The following is a 9,061-nucleotide window of genomic DNA, read 5'->3' as shown; positions in this document are numbered from 1 at the left end:
GTGTCCTCGTGGGTCCAGGAGGGGTGTGTCGAGGGATTCCCGCGCCACAGGAGACGTGAGCTGCCGGACCCACGGTCTGGACGAGAACCGCACCCGTTTACACGGCCATCAGGCCAGGATGCTATCCCCTTCCAGCGCCATGGCAAACGAGAGAGATGTGGCTGCTAGAGGAAGCCGCCGCCCCTCGCACCCCGGACCGAGGAGGGTTGCGCGTGCGGCCACCGGACTCCGCCCCTTACCTGGACCCTTCCTCCATGAACATTGCCCGACCCACATGAACCCCGCAGCATGACGAGGACACCAGATTCCCTGTTATTTTGGACACTCTTCCCCTTTGGCCCACTTTTGATTCCCTTGTTTTATTTGATTTCTGTTAATAAAAGCCTCTCCGAGGCCTGATGCCACGCACACTGTGTCTGTCTTGTGCTCATCCTGTCACAATATACAATTTATGCAATCATGTTTGCACCTGAAAATTGCCAACTTTTTATTCTGATGCTTTCACTCAGTGTCACTCAGTTATGTTTATAACTGAAGTTGATCATTAAAAACTTCATCACATGAGCAACCATTATGGATGTGTAGCAATAATATGGGTAACATCATTAGTGTGGGCCACATCACATGTGAAAAACAAGAAAAACATGGGACAAGAATGGATTGAAAACCCATTTTTGGCCTCTTAAAAAAACGAACCTGAAGCTGAAATGCGCACACACACACACACACACAAAATGATTCCCCATGCAGTCCAATTTGCAAATAGCAGATTAGAATTGATTCCTGTGTTTTTCACACTGTGTGATAAGTTTTGCTGAGCTCATTAAAAGTTAGCTGTTCTTAGTGAAAATTTAATAAACACATTTTCATTTAATGAAACCATTAACAGTACACATGGGAAGGCTGTTGGCAAATGTATGATTTACTAAAGATTTTGGGTGAATCCATAAAATATGAAACTGAAAAAATGCAGGTGTAAATATTGTACCACCGATTTACACAAGAATTGTTGTTTACATAATTTACCAATATAGAAATGTTGTGCCATCAACATTTAGGATGATCATTTAGCTTTTGGCCTTCGACTTTAGTGTCTAAATTATCAGTAATGCAACATTGTCAAGTAGGCAGTTAAATTTAGTACCATATTTTGCAATTCAAATGTTATCCATTCACGAATGTGAAGTTTCAGGTCAGATTCTGGACATCACTCGGACAATGATGCTCTACAAGGGCACACCACAAAACTGCTTGTCAAGAACAAATCTCTACTGTGCAGACTGTCCCCAAACAAATCTCTACTGTGCAGACTGTCTCCAAACAAATCTCTACTGCGCAGAAACTGTCTCCAAACAAATCTCTACTGCGCAGACTGTCTCCAAACAAATCTCTACTGCGCAGAAACTGTCTCCAAACAAATCTCTACAGCGCAGACTCTGGCTCCAAAGAAATCTCTACTGCACGGACTCTGTCACCAAACAAATCTCTACTGTGCAGACTGTCTCCAAAAAAATCTCTACTGTGCAGGGTCTGGCTCCAAACAAATCTCTTCTGCGCAGACTCTGTCTCCAAACAAATCTCTACTGCGCAGAAACTGTCTCCAAACAAATCTCTACTGCACAGACTGTCTCCAAACAAATCTCTACTGCGCAGAAACTGTCTCCAAACAAATCTCTACTGCGCAGACTCTGGCTCCAAACAAATCTCTACTGTGCAAACTGTCTCCAAACAAATCTCTACAGTGCAGGCTCTGTCTCCAAACAAATATCTACTGTGCAGACTCTGGCTCCAAACAAATCTCTACTGCGCAGACTGTCTCCAAACAAATCTCTACTGTGCAGAAACTGTCTCCAAACAAATCTCTACTGAACAGACTCTGTCTCCAAACAAATCTCTACTGCGCAGACTGTCTCCAAGCAAATCTCTACTGCACAGACTGTTTCCAAACAAATCTCTACTGCACAGACCCTGGCTCCAAACAAATCTCTACTGCGCAGACTGTCTCCAAACAAAAATCTACTGTGCAGGCTCTGTCTCCAAACAAATCTCTACTGCGCAGACTCTGGCTCCAAACAAATCTCTACTGTGCAGACTCTGCCTCCAAATAATGTCATTTGCTCAAGATGGCAGTGGCCATACTGAGATGCTTTGGCTTGACTTTTCTAAAGTTGAAGGGAAAGGAGACATGTCGTCTATCTTTTTTACAGTCTATGGAGGAGCATGCTTTATTATTTGATTATTGTGTAGCATCAGCAAGTCGTGTGATGACGGTCTTCCAGTGTGTCCAGTTTCAAAGTACTAAAGTCAAACACCTCAAGATGATGAAATCTCCACTTAAGGCACCTCCACATCCTAACTGTTTGATGACACTGTTTCAATAAAGTTCCAAGTCTTGTTTTGTATCAAGAGAATAAAGACTTGGTCCTGAACCAGCACTTATGGATAGGGGTGTGCCGGTTTCAGAATTGGTGATGACGGTTATGACGTGAGTCAAATGTGACTGTTTATAACATAACCGTCGGGGGGTGGATGGGGGTTGTTCTTGGAGATAGCGGGTTAACTCCGTGTCAGCGTGCGCTCTGATCGGTAAAGAGGCAGAGATTTCAGACCTCCGTTTAATAAGGAGATCTGTCACAAAACTTCACAAAACACAAATCATCCGCGCCAACGTTTTTTGAGCAAATTTCAAAGCTGCACCCGCCCGCCATCCGATGCAATGCTTTGCTGATGCGAGCTGCAAAAAAAGCCATTACCATTTGCGCATTAGCTCCACCCACTACCGGAGAAACTGGTGTGTCTTCTGCTTGTTCGAAAATGAATATGAATAATTCTAAATTAACTCCATTATTTTGACAGTAGAAGACAACAAAGAATAGTTTACATATAGCGTGTTGTTTAAGCGTGGTAAGACTCTCGCTCTCTCTCTCTTTGCATGTGTGAGAAACAGCGCTATCAGTAAAGTGACGGTGAGTCGTGCGCCTTCACAAAGAGTTAACAGAGCATCAAATACAGGTGCGCTGTGCGTCCATTGAGATGAACTGAAAAGTTCAGATCGCTTGATGGAGAGAGAACTCTGAAGCTCAGATGCTGAAATTAATGCAAGCGTCATGCGCTTCAGTCTATGTAGTAAACAAACCTGCACGTCTCTGCCATTCATTAATTCACACAGAGACGCGCAGAACACGGATTTATAGTTTAAACAACTTTTGCGGCTTAACATTTACAAATACTGGTCCATATGGAGATTTGATTTGATTATTTTATGCTAACTTTGGCAAATTCCATGACTGTCCAGATTAAAATGCAACTTTCATTTTCCTGACTGGATTTCGAGATTCCGTCCTCGTTTTTTGCTTCATGGAAATCATAGAGCAAATTTCAAAGCCGCACCCGCCCGCCATCCGCTGATTATTTTGCGGTCTATGGCGATGCAATGCTTTGCTGATGCGAGCCGCAAAAAAAAGCCATTGTCTGTTCTAGAAAGGATGCAGCAAATATATTTAATGCTAATGAGGCATAGGCCTACGCTGAGTTTCATTTACAATGAGATGCGCTCTAGTTCACAGTGCAGTGAAAGTGAATGCGGCGCGCTGGTGCTTCCATGTCACGGTTATCATTGTCTGCTATATTAGCTTTTTATTTATTAAAATACATGCAATTGGTTGATGAAACATTTATTAAAATTAAGATAAGATTTGTACAAAAAGAAATTCGTTTTTAAGAAAAGTTTTCTACAAAGCAAAATTTTATGAAGTGGTAAATATCATGTCTGACGATTTACAAAACTTCATTAAGTGGAAAAAACCATGTCTCCCAATATATTGCGCATCTTATGATCCTATCTAAAAAATGAAAATAATTTTTGCTAAAAAATGTTTGTAAAAAAAATATTTTAATGTCACGGTTTTGGCGGTTATAGAGTTCTAATGACGGTGTTCAACTATAACCGCCGGTCTCACGGTTATATACTAACCGTCACACCCCTACTTATGGATACTATTGTTCTGCGTTCACCCTGAGGGTAACACAGACACTCTTAACGGGAAAACTCTCAAGAGTTCGCTCTCAACTAGTTTTTTTTTTTTTTTTTTTTTTTTCTGAATTGAATTGTCTAGGATTATTTTTATTTTATTTATTTTTTTGTGACACTGTAGTAGTCCATATAAAAATGAAAAATATTTGCTCTCATCCCTTCCAAAACCTGTGTGACTGACTTTCTTCTGTGTAAAACAAAAGTATATTTTTGTTGCATGCCCTTTTCCATAAAATGAAAGTGAACTGAACTTCAATATATCAATTTGCCATTATAACATATTATAAATATAATTTATGAAGCAAACATATAAAAAAAATATTTGTCTGCAAGCATATATATATATATATATATGCTATTGTTCATTTTAATGCATTAAAACTATTTTCAGAATCATTACCCCAGTCTTCAGTTTCACATAATCCTTCAGAAATCATTCTAATTTGCGGTTCAAGAAAAAAAAAAAGAAAAAAAAAAAATCTTATAATTATCAATGTTTAATCAATTATCTCCTTTTTTTTTTTTTTTTTTTTGCATAAACTGTACTATTCAGGTGAAGAATCATTCTTGGTGCTGGCCACAACTGGCAGCGATGAAGAAAGCGTAGCAATATCAGGTTGGGGTAGAGTGGGAAGCAGTGCCTCCATGTTCCAGTCAATTAACCAATCCTCCCCAGTATCACTGTCCACCAAAATTTCCACAGGGACGGCTGTTGCCGGCTCACACCCCTGGTCAGACTTACATAAGTGCTTTAGCCCCAGGGCGCAAGTGAGCGCTGTCATCACAGGCTCCATTCTCACAGTGGGCAGAAGCTCCCCATCTGTGCGGGGCTCTGACATTGTCGTCTCCTTTGTGAGGGGTGTTGGTGGGTTGCGCTCTGGGTCTGACTATGCGATGTCCGTGAAGTGTGATTGGACGAGGCTGTTATCATCCTCCACTTTGCCCACTGTGAACGTGGATCCATATGTCCACAGCGCAAAGTTAATATAAGACTCTAGGGTCCAGCTGCGAGCACCGCAGGGCATGACAAAGCTAGATCTTCATCCAGTCCACACCTAAATCCCTCCATTAGACAGACGTCATCACAGGTGGCAAGATGGCAGATGTCGAGGAACTCCTCCACATAAAGTTCCAAGTCTCTACCTTGCTGGAACACAAACACTGTTCCTCCCTTCAGTAAATTGTTACCCCATGTTGGGGCAACATTAATGGAATAAATGTCCATTGTTCTTCTTCTCATTTTCCTTTTGGGTCTGGTATTCTGTCATGAATATTCCTAGGATGATGACAATGATGAAAATGAAACAAGGTTTATTAAATAAATCCACAGAATGCCAAACTGCGAGACAGCTGTGTATTACACAGACAATACCAGACAAACGAAAGATCACACAGCAGCAACTAAAATGCAAGACAAATAAGGGCCATAACGATGAACACCTGAGTGAATAAAATGAATTGTCATGAGAACTAAAGAGTGGCGGGAAAACTGAACAAAAAGACATGTGACTGAAGAAAACCAATGACAAGTCCATGAAAACACAACTAAGTCCATGATGAAACTAAACAGAACCGTGACACTGTGCTCTTGCATCCCTTTCATCAGTCACAGGGAGTTTGTCCACTAAAACTTGTTTAAGTAAGCACTCATTGTTCTAACCTCTCAGCTTGAACCATCTCCAAGAGAGTAAATATTTCAGAGCTACCCCACTGTTCTTAGCATCCCGTCAGGAGCAGGCTGGAATTAAAGCCTCTAATTTTTACAAAGCTTTTCAATTATTAATCTGAAAATAGAGGTAGCACATCCCGGAGTTGGAACATTAATTTGAGGGGGATTCTTGGTTTCATTATGATTGTGTGCCGATGCTGCGTTACCTTTCTTTTAATTAACTTCTGCACAGACCTCCCACAACTCAGCAGCTGCACTTTAATTATCTCACACAGCCTTATCGTTCCCACATAATCTGTGTTAACAGCAAATTTACAGAACTGTTTAAGAGGAGCTCTTGTCCTGCACACACACACACACACCGTAATTTACTTCACAAAGTTGGAAGTTTTAAAACTTCATCTTTGTATGTCATTTATCCTCCCCAATGTACAATAATAAATAACAAAAAGTTATAACTTCCAAATTAAAAGAATGTGTTGAAAATACATTAGCAAGCCATCTTTTATTCTTTGAACTGTAGTTCGCCTGCTGTGTGACATGATTGCTTTGTCTCAGTGAAGTCGATGACGTAAAAAGTGCATCTCTCTTGTTCCCACATTACTAAAAGGCAGTGATGGGAATAACGGCGTTATAAATAACGGCGTTACTAACGGCATTACTTTTTCCAGTAACGAGTAATCTAATTGATTACTCTTCTCATCTTAATAACGCCGTTACCGTTACTGCCAAAAAATGCGGCGCGTTACTACAGATGATGAAGCTGTTCTTTTTTTTCATCAGAACAACTAGATCTCTGAGCGAGAGGCAAATCTTTTTTTTTTTTACTGTTCTTCCTTGGTTAGTGGGCAGAGCACGAGACAAGACATAAATGCTGACGATTGGCTGAGGTAGAGTAAAATTTCATTGTAAGCCAATCAGAGGTAGAGTTGGGCGGGTGTTCGAAAGCACGCATAGTAGTGATGGGAATTCGGCTCTTTTGACTCAGCTCACTGAAAAGAGCCGGCTCTTTGGCTCACAAACGGCTCTTTAAATGACTTTGACTATAATATTTCAATTTTTATTACATAATTATTTAATTTCTATAGGCTAAATTTGAAAAAAAAAATAGAGTCGGCTCTTCAGATATGCGAGCCAGCTCCCGAAGTTCAACTAAAAGAGCCGGCTCTTAGAGTCGGCTCATTCGCGAATCGCGAACGACTCATCAAAAGCTCATTCGCGAACGAGTCGATCCATCATCACTAACGCTCATTCGCGAACGACCCATCATCACTAACGCTCATGAATTGCGAACAACCCATCATAACGCATAGTCGGACAGGACAGGACACACAAGGAACAACACAAGCCAGTCAGTCAACGAGAGACAGGTATGGCGACGAGCCCAAATAATCCAACAGTAGCCTTCTCTAAATAGAAGTATACATTACTTTTTCCTTCAAGAAATTAAAGAAACAATAAAAGGAAATATCAAAAGTTCCCAAAAATCTATCGTGTTATTTGCATTGATCCACTATATAAACATAATATCTACATACATGGAATTTGATTGGAGGCTAGTCTCACTTCAGATGTGTGTACAATGTTTCATGTTTCTGTTAATAATGTATTGTATTAAGTGTCCATTTCATTATACTATTCAGATTTATCATAAATAATTGAACATGCACATGTATTTTAAGTTCCTTTAAAGAGGGGTAGAGGTGGGGTCACATTTGAGCATTTAAAATTTAATTTTACTTAAAAAGTAACGCAATAGTTACTTTCTTAAGTAACTAGTTACTTTTAAAATTTGTAACTGAGTAACTAATTTAGTTACTTTTTGGAAGAAGTTACTAGTAACTGTAACTAATTACTTTTTAAAAGTAACTTGCCCAACACTGCTAAAAGGCAACACTTTTGAACTTTAATTTTCCTGACATGCATTGCCTGCATTCCTATATGTATGAGTGTTAAAATCACATGCACATTTCTGCATTCATGGCTAGGTTTAAAAACAGTCAAATCAAAAAATAAAATAAAAACATAATTTACTGATGTCATTCCAAACCCCTTAGATGTTTTACATCTAAGATCATTAATGCTTTTACTTGTTTCGTTAATGACTTAATCAGTGTTATTGAACAAATCAGTTAATTACTTAATTAACTTGTTCATAACAACATTTCTCAAATTAATCAGTGTTTTGTAAGTGAACTAAATTAATTAATGATTCAGTTAAACATTTATATAAAAATAAAAATAAAAAAAATAAGTCGATTGTTTCTTTTCTTAACAAATCTGTGTTTAAAAATTAATAATTTGAGTGAATGTTTTTGGGACTGTCTCTGAATATCCACACTTCCATTCTATACAGAAAAATAACAGTATGCAAGTGACCAATGTACTGTACTGTTCGTTTAAATAGAGGGCTGGTTTTGGTTTACTTGTCAAGTAATTTATCCCCTTTGTTCTTCATGGTTCCATGGTCTCCTGACAGTGGACAAGTGATGTCTAGTTGACACCTGTGGGGTCAACCTGAAAAACATATGGAGAGCCACGTAAAACAGCAGCAGGAAGCAGTTGTTGTTGTTTTTACTTGCTGTTGGTCAGTGACAGAGAATATGTAAAGTAGGGACAGGTTAGGGCAAGGTGATGTGATGTTTTATTTATTTTTTTTTAGCTTGATGGGGACAGTGTTGAAAGGGACTGCTTAAGATATGAGTCATGAATATGCAATGTGCTTGTTTCTTTGAACCCATAAACAGGAAAGTTGATACTCCACTCTGATGTGTGAGAAGTTCTTGAGAAAGGTTTATTTATTTATTTATTTATTTATGATGATAACCATAAATATACACTTTCAACAAAATACCAGCAGAAATAAAATTTCTCAAGTTATAGCCAGATGGTGCAATATGATGACAATGTTTTCGTCAGTTTATAAGATTTGTTAACGTCCTCTACCCATTTACTTCTGTTTTTAATATCCCTAGAGTAGGCTATATTGCAGTTATTGTTGGAGTTACATTATTTGCCTTTTATAATGCCTTTCGTCTAACAACCTTTGCACCACATGAGTTATTTTGACAAAATTTGCCAGCAACTTGTTCAAAGAGAGACAAACCGAGGAATACAAACAGATGTTAGATCTGTTCTCTGAGTAAATACAATATTTTGATGGCAGGTATATGATTTACAGTATAGTTTTACATAAGGAAAATGTTTAATGTGCACAAACAGCATGGAAATCTATAGAAATAGAATTTCAATTACATTAAATGGAGAAGAAAAAATGTATTATTATTATTAATAATAATAATACTATCTCTCTATCCATCTATTTATCTATCTGTGATGAGTTGGCGGGGCCAAGAGGC

The sequence above is a fragment of the Carassius gibelio genome, chromosome B1 (genome assembly GCF_023724105.1).
Source record: "Carassius gibelio isolate Cgi1373 ecotype wild population from Czech Republic chromosome B1, carGib1.2-hapl.c, whole genome shotgun sequence".
Classification (NCBI taxonomy): Eukaryota; Metazoa; Chordata; class Actinopteri; order Cypriniformes; family Cyprinidae; genus Carassius; species Carassius gibelio.
Note: the sequence above shows the minus strand (reverse complement) of the source record.